This window comes from Pinus tabuliformis, chromosome 7 (genome assembly GCF_031772625.1).
Source record: "Pinus tabuliformis cultivar Carrire ecotype Pingquan chromosome 7, CPIR1, whole genome shotgun sequence".
In the NCBI taxonomy this organism is placed as follows: Eukaryota; Viridiplantae; Streptophyta; class Pinopsida; order Pinales; family Pinaceae; genus Pinus; species Pinus tabuliformis.
The window spans coordinates 1,566,175,004-1,566,190,230 of NC_142293.1; positions in this window are offsets into that span (position 1 = coordinate 1,566,175,004).

Consider the following 15,227-nt stretch of genomic DNA (forward strand, 5'->3'; position numbering starts at 1 on the left):
GGTATTCTTCCATACGGACGATTCTTGCTCTCTCAGCGCAGATGGGATGGCACATTCATCAGATGGATGTGAAGACTGCGTTCCTCAACGGAGTCATTGAGGAGGAGGTGTACATTGAGCAGCCCGAAGGCTTTGAGGTCTTCAGCAGCGAGTCGCATGTGTGCAGGCTAAAGAGAGCGCTATATGGGTTGAAGCAAGCACCACGTGCTTGGTACACACGGATAGACAGCTATTTCACAGGACTTGGATTCTCCAAGAGCGAGGCGGATCCTAACCTATACCAGATTGTGGTGGAGGGTAAGTTGCTTATCATTGTACTGTATGTTGATGATTTGATTCTAACGGGTGATGAGCTGTTGATACTGTCATGCAAGAAGGATCTTGCTACAGAGTTTGAGATGAAGGACTTAGGCCTCCTTCACTATTTCCTAGGATTGGAAATATGGCAGCGCAGTGGTGGACTGTTTGTTTCTCAGGGCAAGTATGCTCAGGAGATACTAGAGAAGTTCAACATGCATGGCTGCAAGCTTGTTGATACTCCTCTTCCTGGAGGTTGGAGGAAGGAGGATGCCACTTCGGGAGAAGAAGTGGATGCCACTGTTTATCGACAGTTGGTGGGGTCGCTGATGTATTTGGTCAATACACGACCTGATATATGCTATGCAGTTAACCAGCTTTCACAAGCTATGGTTAAGCCTACCAAGCTCTTCTGGAGGGCAGGCAAGCATGTATTGCGCTACTTGAGAGGCACATCGGGATATGGTTTGTGGTACATACAGGAGGATGAGGTGAAGCTATGTGGCTTCACGGATGCAGATTGGGCAGGGAGCCCAACGGACATAAAGAGCACATCAGGAGGGGTCTTCAGTATCGAATCGACAGCAGTTTCTTGGTACAGCAGGAAGCAGAGATCCGTGGCACTCAGTTCAGTGGAGGCCGAGTATATGGCAGCAAGTTTGGCTGCATGCGAGGCTATATGGATGAGGAAGATCCTGGTTGGTTTGTTCGGTTCTCATTTGGATCCTACTGTGATTTACTGTGATAACCAGAGTTGCATTAAACTCTCGGCTAATCCTGTATTTCATGATAGATCTAAACATATTGACATCAGGTACCATCATATCAGAGATTGTGTGCAGCGGAGGATCATGTTACTTTCGTACATTCCAACGGAGGATCAGGATGCTGATATTCTGACGAAGGCTCTCACCAGGAGCAAATTCGAGTACCACCGAGGCAGGATAGGGGTTGCTGATAATCCATATCTTGTCGAGAGGGAGTGTTGATATTGCAACAAGATGATGGAGCTTAGTGAAAAGAGTCGCCTTCACTAAGTGGGCCCACATGCTATTTTTGGCGCAAGTCTATTTTTAGACTATGTCTATTTTTAGACATATGGATCATGTCTATGGATTGCAGGTTGCTGTTTATGGATGATTGGTCAAGTTGGGAAAAATAGATGGACTTCTATTTTTGATCAAAGTGTGAGTGATCAAAGTCTATTTTTAGACTGACTGTCAAAAATAGAAAAGTCAAATATTATTGTCTCATAATAATGTTTGGACTATAAACTTGATCTTATTCTCTTGGAGCACTTCAGTTTGAGCTACAGAGGTGGCACATGCAGCTGTCAGAAGGAAATACGCTTTTCTTATGAGTCAGTTGAGTTGTTGCATGCATGACTTCAGTTAGAACTCAATCAGTTGAGTTTGGTGGAGTTGATTGTGGAGTTGATGGAGTTGTGTTCAGTTTGACTTAGTTAAACTAGTTGTAATTAGTCTAACTGCAAATAGACTAATGATGAGTTGTTAAACTAATTATTAACTCATGATGCAACTAATGAATACATCAGTTAACTCAGTTGCATGTCAGTGCATGTTCAGTTCAACAGGGACAGGTGGTAGAGAATCAGATTGCTATCAGTTGTGACTATAGTTGTGCACCAGATCTTGCACAATCAAGGGATTGAGTATGCCAATGAGTTTGCTCACGTATTTGCCCAATATTGTAGCCTTTTCTCACGTCCAACAAAGTGTGAGTGATTATTTTGAGGTGAAATACGAGTTTGGGAAGCTATTCTCATCAGTTCTTGAGCAGGTATTGAGCAGTGGAGGCAGGCAAGCAGTGGAATAGATTTGGAGATCATATCTGAGCTGTATTGTGTGTAACAGGTGGAGCTGGTACTGGATTGCTTGTGATAAGCATTGTACTTTGTAATGTTACATGGTCTCAATCATTAATATACAGATAGTTGGGGTTTTTAGTGAGATGCTTTCCCCGGGTTACATACTGTGTTAATGTGTGAATGCTCTTGATGTTTTATTGTTATTGATGCTGCTATATTGATGATCAACGTAGAGGAGCTTATGTATATTCACTCATAAATAACTCATGCATGTCAGTTTAGAAAAAGACCTAGTTGAGATTAGATACTATCAGTTGTAAAGTCATCTAAATTAAATAGGTGATGCATGCAATTAGAGGAAGGCCTATGGATGGATTTCACAGTTATGAATAAAAAATTTCTCAATTAAATATAGGCTAATTCCCTAGGAAACTGCATAAGGAAGTAAGAGCTTGGCAGGTAGCAGATTTGGCTAAGTATTGGCTTGAGATGGTTTGTGAAGCAATGAGATAGATTTTACTTGTGCAGAGATTGTTTAGGTTGAATAAGCATTATATTTTCTTCTCAGATATCCTGATTAATGCAATATATAGATAGCAGGGTTTTTCAGCTGTGGCTTTCCCCAAAAAGTTATTGTGTTATGTGTGATTGAAGTTCTTCCTTTTCTAGTTAGTGATTTCATTGATCAATTTTTGTTTACACTGATAAGTAGAGTAGATTCAAGTCAAATGTTTTAGCATATTACAATCTATAGTTTGAATCTACAAGAAAATTCTACAGGGTATCAGAGTTGAAATCACTATAGAAGAGGAGAATACGAGTTTGTTTTGCAGGAGAAATTGAATTTGCAGTACCATACTTGAGAGCCAACATGATGACGTTCTACGGATTGAGACTTGAATATTCCCTTGAGGGTAGTTCTAACTATATTTCTTGTAAGGATAGAATGGAGGCAGTGGTGGAAGACAACATGATGATGGAATTCATATATCATGATATCTCGAATTCTCCAACATCTAATGCTAAAGATCTGGTAGAGTGGAGAAAGTGTGTGGCAAATGCGAGAAGGATTATCCTAGAAGGAGTTCAAGATGATATTGTCACGAACATCCATGATAAGGAAACTCCATTTGCAATGTGGAAGGCCTTGATAGACCTATTTAAAAACAACAGTGACCACATGAAGCTGGCACTGAAAGACAAGCTTAGAAATATCAAGATTGAGAAGGGCGACTAAATACCGAAGTACATGACCAAGTTCACCCAATGTTGGGATGAGCTTGGAAGTTTTGGGGTTACCGTTGCTAAAGAAGATCTGGTGAGACTAACACTTCTAAGACTTCCCAAGAGCTGGCACAACTACTAGGACTCAGTTAATGGGAGGGAGAAGCTACCAGAGGGAGCGATTGTGGTCTAACTTGGTAAAAGAAGAGATTCAACGGAATGCCAGAGATGGGATCTCATCCAAAGAAGTGGAAGAGGACTTTGCATTAGTCAGCAAAGAAAAGAAAGCCAAGGGAATGAAGTCCCAAGGCGAGGAGGGCGATAAGAATAAGGACTTGTTGAACATCAAGTGTTTTCACTATTGTGAATTCAGGCGTTATGCCACGAAATGCCCATAAAAGAAGGCAAGCAAGAAGGAGCCTGTAGTAGAAAAAACAGGTGAAGCTCTAGCTTCAAAATTTGAACTTGATTTCACTCTCATTGCATGCATGGCAAGCACTTTAATGGGAATTATGTGGTATCTTGATAGTGATGCCTCTTTCCATACGATAGGGAATAACAGTCTCTTCAGTGACTTGGAGGAGAAAGACCTCAAGCAGAACATAGAGTTTGGAGATGATGGGAGGTATAGTGCGATCGACATCGGTACTGTTACTTTTCAGAGGGAGTTTTGCTACCATCTTAGACTATCAAATGTGATGTAATTTCTAGGATTAAAGAAGAATCTTGTTTCTGTTGCGGTATTGGAAGACCATGGCTATGATGTGATATTTAGCAAAGGAAAGGTTTTCCTTAGACACATCGCCACGAGATAGGTGAAATAGATCGGTGTGCGAGTCAAGAACCTGTATGCACTTGAGGTACAATATGCATGCAAAGCCTTGAGGATAAATGAAAAGGTTAGAGACTTGGTTTTTGAGAGGGAGCATGAATTACCTGTTAACATGCAGCCTCAGATGCAGCCTCAACAAGTTATGGAGCAACCACAATTGGAGAAACATAAAGGAGACTGAGTGGAGACATAAACTCAATTAGAGACCTCCAATAGGGGGAAAGTTTGAGCCAAGTGGGAAAAAGGAGCACATGAATCCATATCTCCAGGTGTGAGGTGGGGCAATATGAAACCTTAGTCCAAGAGTTTCAGAATTTGGGCAAGATCCACTGAGGTGTATTTTTGTCTCATGGATAATTACCTTGCTACAACGACCCACAGTATTCAGTAGTATGAGGATCAGTGCCAGTCAGATACCGAGGAGTGTAGAGAAATGTCAAAAACATAGCAGGAGGCTCAGTAGTAGAGTTAGTAGCAACACGGTTTTTCCAGTAGACAATTGCAAACACAATTGATTCAATTTATTTTTCTTGGATGCTTTTTGGTTGTAGATGTTGCAGTAGCAACAACAACAGTGATAAGAGTTGCATGTAGAATATTCCAAAGGTACCGGATTGGGATAGAGTTGAATTCCTTTCTTGTTGAGAAGGAGTGTTGAAAATAGCAACAAGAAATGTTAAAAATAGAATCAAGAAAAATCCTAATTTAATATGTCCTTGAATTAAATTGTAATTCTGATTCTCATAACAACTTGTAACAATTAATTAAGTTAATTTGACTTATTTGGCTAAGTAAATTCGAGTTGGGGTTCTATCTAGAGTCACGTAGAGTGATCCATAAATTTTAGGGGCCCAGGTTGAGTTATTATTGAGTTGTAATTATTTAATTCAGTTTAACAAAGTTAAATTTAGTTAAATTAGTTCTAATTGATGGAGGAACTAGTGAGAGGTCAAATGAATTAATTTGGATTTACTTCACATGCAGTGATCAATTTGATAACTAATAATTCACTCATAAATAACTAATGCATTTCATTTGAGAGAAAGGCCCAGTTGAGATTAGAGTTCAGGGACAATGTACTATCAGTTGTGAAATCATTTAACTTAAGCAGGTGATGCATGTAATTATAGGAAGGCCTATGGATGGATTGCGCAGTTATGAATGAGGAATTTACCAATTAAATATGGGATAATTCCCTAGGAAACTATGCAAGGAAGTAGGAGCTTGTAAGGTAACATATTTGGCTAAGTATTGGCTTGAGTTGGTTTGTAAAGTAGTGAGATAGATTGTACTCGTGGAAAGATTGTTCAGGTTGAACAAGCATTGTGTTTTCTTCTTAGATCTTCTGATTAATGCAATATACAGATAGCAGGGGTTTTTAGCTCTGGCTTTCCCTAATTTTTTTGTGTGTTATGTGTGATTAAAATTCTTCCTTTTCTGCTTCATGATTTCATCGATCAATTTTTGTTTTTGCTGATGAGTAGAGTAGGTTCAAGTCAATTGTTTTAGCATATTACAATCTGTAGTTTGAATATACAAGAAAATTCTACATTATTTTCACGAGTCAAAGGATTCAACATCATGTTTATAGGACACTTCTAGGAAATTTGTAATTGTGAAAAGAATTATTTTTGAGTTTAGAAAGTCATGGAATCCCCAAGAATACAAGTTGGCTTTGGAATCCTCAAGTCGGACTAAAGGAGGGAATTCGACCCCTTGAGAACGCTATTAAAGATCAGTTTGACTTCATTGGAGACAAAGATTCACACAAGTTCGATCTACAAGAAAGAGTTCAATATATATCTAGGAAAGGAAAAAGAAGGAGAGCGAAGGTATGGAAGAAGCTAGGAGGACAACATATCTTGTTTTTAGGCTCTATCTCTCTCACACATGTGAAGAAGCTAGGGTTTCTGTAGCGAGAAAGAGGTCGAAGTTGCAGGCCTGAATTGTTGGGGAACGAGGTTGCTGCTGGGGTGCAGAATTGTAGGAACAAGTTTTTGGATAAAGTGAAATCCTTGTATTGACGTAGTTGACCTAAGGAGAGGTTTTTTTTCTCCAGGAATGTCTCAAAAGGAAGATGGATTAGGGTTTTGTTGTAGTTTCTAGGTTGAAATTGTTGGAGGTCAAAGTTGCTAGGTCACATAGATGGGTTGTCATTGGCAGGTTGAAGTTGCAAGGAAGAAGTAAGAAAGGATTTGAGGAAGAGCTGACTTGGTATTGGGAAAAGGACTTAGTTTAAGGGATTGGGTCATTGTATCACATTTGAAGTAGATTATAAGAAGAGAAGAGCTTTTGGATTTTCCCCTTGAAGGGGTTTTTCCTTAGCTGAGAGCCTATATTTGTGTCCTCTTTTATTGTTACTATTTTTTGATATTGTTTGATGAAAATATATTACTAAAGATAAAAAGAAGATAAACAAAGATTCACAAGAAAGTATCAAGGATAAAGAAAATAAGATATACTTGATGCCACTTTACATTTTCTAACATGGTATCAGAGCTAAGGTTAGCAAGGAAGGCAAGTGAAAGGACACTAGAAGAAGTTAATTTACAAGTGGAAGGAAAGAAGGAAACTCTCCAGATTCTAAGAAGAGAAGAGTTTTTGGGTTTTCTCCTTGGAGGGGTTTTTCACTGGCTGAGAGCCTATGTATGTGTCCTCTTTTATTATTACTGTTTTTTGATATTCTTTGATGAAAATATCTAACTAAAGATAAAAAGAAGATAGCTAAAGATTCACAAGCAAGTATCAAGGATAAAGAAAATAAGATATACTTGATTCCACTTTACATTTTCTAACATGGTATCAGAGCTAAGGTGAGAAAGGAAGGCAACTGAAAGGACACTAGAAGGAAAGAAGGAAAGAAGGAAACTCTCAAAGCCTATAGAAAAATACTACAAGGAAGATTATCTATTGAAGAATTAAGTTTAAGAATCATTGGTAGAAGACCTTTTGATCTAGGGCTTCTACATTAATAAGGTCAAGTATTGCATCAATCTCGCAAGAAAGGCGTTGATCTAAAAAAGAGAGCTCTATTTGGAAGAAATCAATCTTGGAAGATGTTGGTAGAATAAAACTAAGGAACATCTTTCAAGGAAGTATCCTCTAGAATCTTGAAGGCATCAAGAAGGTTGGAGACATCATCAAAAGGAATCTTGGTATTCAAGTAAGTACTTTACTATCTCATAATGGTTGAATATTCAAGTCATGTAAGTTCTTTCTGCAAGGAGAGAAGCAAAATCATTGGGACAATAAACGATCTAGCATAGAAGAAGACAATTGACTTGATACTGACCAAACAATAAGTGATGGAATATGTCACTGGACAAATTACTGAACCATCAAAACAAAGGACACAATAACTAGCAAATTATAAGAAGGGGGAAGTAAGGGCACAAACGATCATAATTAAATCAATCAAGGATGCTCTTGTTCCATTTGTGGGAAATATAAAGACTTCCAAAGCAATGTATGGGAAGCTAGTGAATTCGTACTCTGTAAGTATGATAGGCCAAAAGATGTCTTTGTAGAACAAGCTATATAGGATGAAAAAAAACAAGGATGAGGATATGGAATCCATCCTCATGATAGTCTCTCAGTTAAGAGACCATTTTCAAGGACTAGGGGAACCGATCACTGATTTATAGGTGATCATATGTGTTCTAAATGCATTGCTACCAGAATGTAGTAATTTTGCAACAAGTATCTACTCCAAGAAAGATTCAACTCCCTTTGATGATTTATGGGCATAATGCATTCTGGAAGAATCTAGGATCAAGATCAAAGATGATATTGGATCTGATGAGCAAACTCGAGCCTTTCTAGCCCGAGTCAAGAAGATGAAGAAGGGAAAGTTTGGAAAGTCCAAGAAGAAATATATGTCCAAGGTGCGCTTCAAGTGCCACAAGTTTGGTAATTATAAGAGGGATTGCTCAAATCAACAAAACAATAAGAGAAAGGATAAGAGTGAAGCTCATGTAGCCGAAGCAGTGGGAGAACCTGAGAACAAGGAAAATAGGGAAGAAGTGAAGGATATTTACTACTAAATAAGGTTCATTATCTTCTAGGTTGTTTATGAATGTCTCTCTTTTAGATGATGTGTTTTGAATAAGTATCATAGGATAGAACCATATGATAGTAGCATGTTTGGAATTTATATGATTATGTTGCTCAATAGAGATCATCTAAGATAGAATGTTGGACCATGTTGCATAATGTTCTTCCATATATTATCTAACATTATGTTAGAGGTTGTCATATTGTTGAAATGGATCATCAAGATCCAATAAGGACCATCATTTTGAAATTCCTTGGGAAGATGACGCATGCGCAAACCACCCACATTCAAAAGTCAAATTCATACACAAGCATAACACGCATAGAAAACTCAGAAAATAATCAAAAATTTTACTCCATTGAAATAAAATGATTTAGAATACAATATTGGCCTAGTTATCATTTAATTGGCCACTCTCTCCACATCACTCTCACACTCTAACCACTTTCCATGCTTCATAGAATTACATAGATTTATACTAGTAGATTTGAACCAAAATTGATTCTAGATCCCAAACTAACCCCTACAATCTCTCTCTAAATGACAAAATTCCTCCCATGATCCACAAAATCCTCACGTAATGCCTTATCGCTAGATACATATTCCTCTCATGAGATCTAACTAACCTCAATTCTTTCTAACTCTCCCAAATGTTCTCACGGTCTCTCCTAAAGAGTATATCTAATTACAATAATTCTCACTCTCATATGATTCTTCTAAAAACATAGAAATATAAATTTAAATTAAATAATTAAATATAACTTGAGAAACCACTCCCTTCGTTAAATGAAACCCTATGTTATATGCTCTTACATTAGACTCCCTAGGTAAAGCAAAGTTATGGTGTCCTAACCATATGTCTACATAAAATGATTAAACTCCTATTGGATCCCAAAATTTAGTCTTTCATTGGTCATGTACTCTGTTATGTTGTTGAAGTTTTGAGGTTATGTTTTCTTGTCTTCCAGGATTCCAAATTTATTTTTGTAGTATTCCATTGATTTTGCTGATGTACACTTAAGCAATCAAATGTCTTATGTTGTTGTTAGTTTGCCTCATATTACAATATCTTGATTTATGTACTTTTTCCATTAGTTTTCTTAATTTTCAATATCCAATCTATGTTTTGGTTGAAATTTACTATTTTTATTTTGGAACATCAATTCATATTCATCAACATTTTCTATGCTTGTATCCCTAGAATTAAATTGAAAATTACATTGTATCTCCGGTTCCACAGTTTTAATGCTTGGACATTTCTCCTTTATCTGCAACTTGCTTGGATTCATGTTCCATCAACATCCTTTCAGGTAACTGTAATTCTTATTCACATTTCATAATCATTTTACGATCACTTTTAGAAATTATTTCAATAGACTATTATTCATCCCTACAGAGAAAAGAATTAGTGTTTCGCCCATCGTTTGCAACACATCCTGCATCCACACACCAATTTTCATATTTGAAAACATAAGGCTTTATAGCCACAACAAATGATTTTTCCCTCAAGGCTTTATGTTGATCTTCTAAACAATCTTCATTTCTGTCGTCTTCTTTGTCTAAGATCAACCCTTGTTTAGGTTCACAAATACAAATTGCTTCCTCATCATCCTCGACAAGCATTGGTCCTTGCTCTAGTTCAAAAATGCACACATTCTTTTTTTTTTCTCTGTAAAGCTAATTATATTAAAAAATATATATATTTACAACAAGGCCTTGCCTCAATAGTTATCACTGAAGTACATCATAAAATTCTAAACTGCCCCAGATTTGGGGAAACCAGTTTGACAGGGAAAACCGTACATAAGACCAGTATTCGAGTTTAAGACAAAAACCAGAGGAGGATTCAGCACAGGACCACCTGTAGCTACATCAAAATGACAAAACCGCTTATCGATCATATAAACAGCAAAAACAACAGGTGAATAGACCAAACTTGTCAGCAGTAGACTTCTGAGTTGGCGCTTAGGTGGCCACCTATGCCACGCGGCGTTAGTTGTTGTCAACCTGGTCCAGTGGCTCCTCGACGATGGGGCAGGCATATTGGTCCCAGTCTTCTTCCTTATCCTCCACGTCGCCCTTCTTCACGCCACCTGGAGGCTTACTAGCATGCTGGGCATCGCTTGAGCTGTCAGCAAACTCCATCCTGATTGAAGCTTCTGCTGCTTTGCCACCTCCATGCGGAATGTCGCTAGCTTGAACACCTTCCCCATGCAGACTGCCATGACTAATGCCCCTGCGACCACGACCCTCTCCTTGATTTCTCTCCTCCTGAGAGGGCACAACGAATTTCTTGCCTAAGCACTGTTCTGCTCATTATCCTTGGAGAAAACTATGGTTACATTCGCTGTAATGATGGGCCTGTTCAGGCTACTCTGGAACCTGAACTGGGTCGAGTGAGGGACAGAGCCTGAAAACATAGGGGAACTAGTAGTGTGGAGCCTGATATCACTGTGCGCATCCATGGGGGCATGCTCTAGACCCTGACCACTGCGCGTGTGGGGGTAGTTTCTAGGTGGAGACCTGGGAGAAGGCGAGAACTCATGAGAATCAGGAGAAGAGGCCAGAATAGGGCTCGGCACAGTAGGAGGGTGAGAGCTGCCACCGCGGGTGCCACCGCAGCGGCTTCTCATGCGGTGCCTGACCATATCAGCTAGATTTGTATGCAGAGCAGCAGGACACGGGGAAGGGGAGGAGAATAGGCTGTGGATAGAGGGCTCCAGTGCAGGATTTATAGGACAATGCTTGGAGTGGGAATAATGGTGCCCATCTCCGAGGTCAATGCAACAAAGGAGCCATCATTGACTTCCACTGACGGTTCTGCAACAAGAATTCCCGGCCTGAGGCGGACAGATGCAAAGAGAGGGAGGAAAAGCAGAGGGTTCAAGAGGCTCCATACTGTTTCTAGCAACAACCAAGTCTCGGCCAGAGGTGCCATTTAATGCAGCTCCCAGGCTTACCTGCATTTGCCTTGGGTGAGCGTTGAAAAGTGCACTGCCCGCTGTCTAGCATGTCCGATCACCGGCGGCCATTAATGTTCTTGGAGAGCACCCGCATCTGAGTCACAAATGCACATATTCATATAAGTTATCTGGAGTTTTTTTGCTTCCCTTAAAAAAAATTAGCTTGCGTTTTTGCCTTTTTGCAATCAATTGCTTAATTTTCCATCTAGCTATCTTCTTCATTATCCATCCATGTTTCTAATTTTGTAGCAACTCCATCAACACATTAAGTCGTGCCTTCATCTTGGCAATCTCTTTTCTCAAACTCTTCATCATTCATCTTCCTCATGCCAACTTTTGTGGCATCTCTATGGATTCCCTTTGATTTATGTAAATTACTATCCATATTCATATTTATCTCCTTCTTATCTTGCATAAGCTTCTTTATGCTTTCTTTACTGCAAAATGCCGCAATATACCTTCAAATTGTCATTACAATACATTGACGAGACTTTGGGTGTTGGGCTCCACCAATTATGCATCCACTTACAACTAATGTCTTTATGACTCCATTTTAGATTCAAATTTCCTTAAATATGCACCTTTGACATTGTCATAACTCTATACAACAATGAATACCTTGACTTGAATTTACATTAAGAGATTCTCAGCTTCAACTTGAGTTAATTTTAACTAAATGTTAGGTCCCTATACTACTAGTGTAACCCCTTATTGTTATTAATACAACCCCCTTATTATATTGTTGTGCCCATGTAGTCCCCATATTGTTATTATTGTGCCCCATAGAAGCCCACTATTGTTATTATTGTGCCCTTACATTATTATTGTTATGTCGGCTCTGATTATATTATGACCCCTTAGACTCCTATATATAGAAAGGAGGTCTTGTCATTTGTATCATCCAAGAATTGTTCATTTATGTAATGTAAAGGAGGTTTCCCCCTCAAAGAGGCTTATTTCTAAGGCGTTGATCTATCTTTTCTATCTTTTTGTGAGCTGGTTTCATAACATTTGGTATCAAAGCTTTGGATTCTAGGGTTTTGCTACTCCAAACAGGCCATCATGGAATTTTTGCTATAACATTTTTTTTGCGACATTTAAGAAGTGAAAAAAAAAACATTTGAGATGAAATCACGCTGAACCTCGGGTCTAAATTTCAGATCTTGTCTTGCTATATTTTCGGAGATATGATCTGAGGAGGTTACGGTTTTTGCAAGCTCTAGTATTTCATTTAAAACAGGTCATAGTGGAATTTTCACTATAATGTTTTCGCTACGAAGTTTCTGTTGGGTTGTGTTATATTCTTTCCATGTAGTTAACAAGGGGTTTGAGGGGCACCCATAACCCCACTTTATGGGGTCTGGGGCACCGCCCCGGAAAATTTTGGTTTTGGACCCTATGTTAGGTTGGGCGGACCTACCTATGGTTTTGTGCATGATTTTCGCACATGTTTTTTGGACGCGATGGTTTTCGTTCCATGGTATTGGATGCGATGGTTTTCGGTCCATGGTATTGGATGCTTCGGCATGTATAAATATGTATTATAACATTGAAAGGAACGTAATGAAAAATCAAGCTGGTAGTCCCGGTTTTGGGATCTAGGGGAAAATCTCTGTGTATATGTGTTTTATGTGTTCTGCTCTCGCATTATTTATTTTCTGTGTTTTAGAATTTGTATGCAGGTAATTTCTGTATGGGGTTAAAACCTACATTTGGTATCAGAGAAGATTTGGCTTCAAGGGGATGCCTTTGTTACTGAGGGGTTTCGCTCGGGCCTGTGGTAGACCCTGTTCAGTGGGAGATCTGCGAGATCGATTCTGGTGGTGAAAAGAAGATGGCGAGCAATGGAAAGATAGAGATCAAGAAATTTAATGGTCAGAGTTTTGAGTTGTGGAAACTCAAGATGGAGGATTTGTTGGTGGATAAAGATCAGTGGATTGCGGTAGATCTGGGTACTAAACCAACGGGAGTGTCTGATGAAGAATGGAAGAAGTTGGATCGAAAGGCAAAGAGCACAATACGATTGTGTGTCTTAGATTCAGTATTGCTGAATGTATTAGGGGAAGCTACAACAAAGGCTTTGTGGGACAAGTTAGGGACTTTGTACCAATCTAAGTCTCTGGTGAATAAACTGTTCTTGCGGAAAAAGCTGTATAACCTGAGGATGAAAGATGGAGACTCGATGACAGAGCATCTGAATGCATTTAATACTATGGTAAGTCAGTTAGCATCTGTTGATATTAAAATTTCAGATGAAGATAAGTGCATCAATTTGTTGTGTTCTCTACCAGATTCGTGGGATAGTCTGGTTATTGCAATAGGTAGCAATGCAACTGCCTTGCAGTTTGATGAAATAGTCTCAGCCTTGCTGATGGAGGAGATGAGATGGAAAAATATGGAGAGCCAAAATGGTGATGCCTTGTTTGTACGAGGACAGTCCTATAATAGAAACAAAAATAAGTCATCGAGTGGGAGATCTAAATCTAGAGGGAGATCTAAATCTCCAGGAAAACCTATAAAGGTGGTGTGCTGGAAATGTCGAAAGGAAGGCCACTTAAAAAGGGAGTGTAAATCTAAAGCTCCTGACAAAGGAAAGGGATGTGATGAGGCTCCTTCTGCAGAGTCGAAAACTACCTCAGATGAAGGTGGGGATGTGTACTTGGCTTCTTCAAATACACATGTAGATCATGAGGCATGGTTGATTGACACAGGTGCATCCTTTCACTTCACTCCCCATAGAGAGTGGTTCTGTGAGTATGAGAAATATGATGGTGGTGATGTCTTCTTGGGGGATGACAGGAAGGCAGAATCATTGGTCGTGGAAAAGTAAAGTTGAAGCTGCAAGGTGGAAGGGTTAGAACACTTCTGGGTGTTATCCATATTCCTGCATTAGCCAGAAATCTGATTTCTGTTAGTAAGCTGGATGATGCAGGTGTAAAAACAATATTCAAGAATAATTCCTACAAGATGGTTCGGGGAGCATTGGTATTGATGCGGGGAGTTTGGATTGGAACTCTGTACAAGCTGCAAGGTAGCACTTTTGTTGATGGGTGCAACAGTTCCGTGGTTCCTGAAAGTGGAGCAGAAAATCTAGTGGTCTCTGGAGAAAAGACCATGTTGTGGCATCAAAGGCTTGGACATATTGGAGAGAAGGGCCTTCAAATACTTCATGTTAAAGGTATGGTAGAAGGTATGAGTAATAGCTCTCTGGATTTTGATTTCTATGAAAATTGTGTATACGGGAAGCACAATCGGGTGAGTTTCCCCTCTGGTGGTAAGAGGGTGAAACATATATTAAAGCTTGTGCACAGTGATGTGTTTGGACCTGTGAAGGTTCCATCACTGGGTAAGTTTGTGTACTATGTATCATTTATAGATGACTTCTCAAGGAATACAGGGATATATTTCCTTAAAAAGAAATATGAAGTCTTTGATAGGTTTAAAGAATTTAAGGCTTTAGTGGAAAACCAGACAAAGAAGAAGATAAAGTTGTTGAGGATAGATAATGGTGGAGAGTTCTGCAGTAAGGAATTTGAAGAATTCTGCAAGAAGTGTGGTATAGCACGGCAGAAGACTACTCCATATACACCTCAACAAAATGGAGTTGCAGAAAGAATGAACAAGACGTTGATGGAAAGGGCAAGAAGCATACTCAGTGGTGCTGGGTTAGGACAGGAATTCTGGGCAGAGGCGGTGGATACTGCATGTTACCTGGTCAACAGGTCACCTTCATCAGCGTTGGAGGATAAGATTCCACAAGAGGTATGGACTGGTAAGAAACCCTCTCTTTCACATCTGAGGGTATTTGGATGTGATGCATATGTACATGTTCCAAAGGAGAAAAGAACAAAGTTGGATAGTAAATATGAAAAGTGCATCTTTATTGGGTATAAGGATGGTTTAAAGGGTTATAAGCTTTGGAACCCAGTAACAAGGAAGGTTATGTACAACTGAGATGTGGTGTTCAGAGAGGTGAAAGATGTTATTAAACATGAAGTCCAACCAAAGGAACCTGAGAAGATAGAGTTT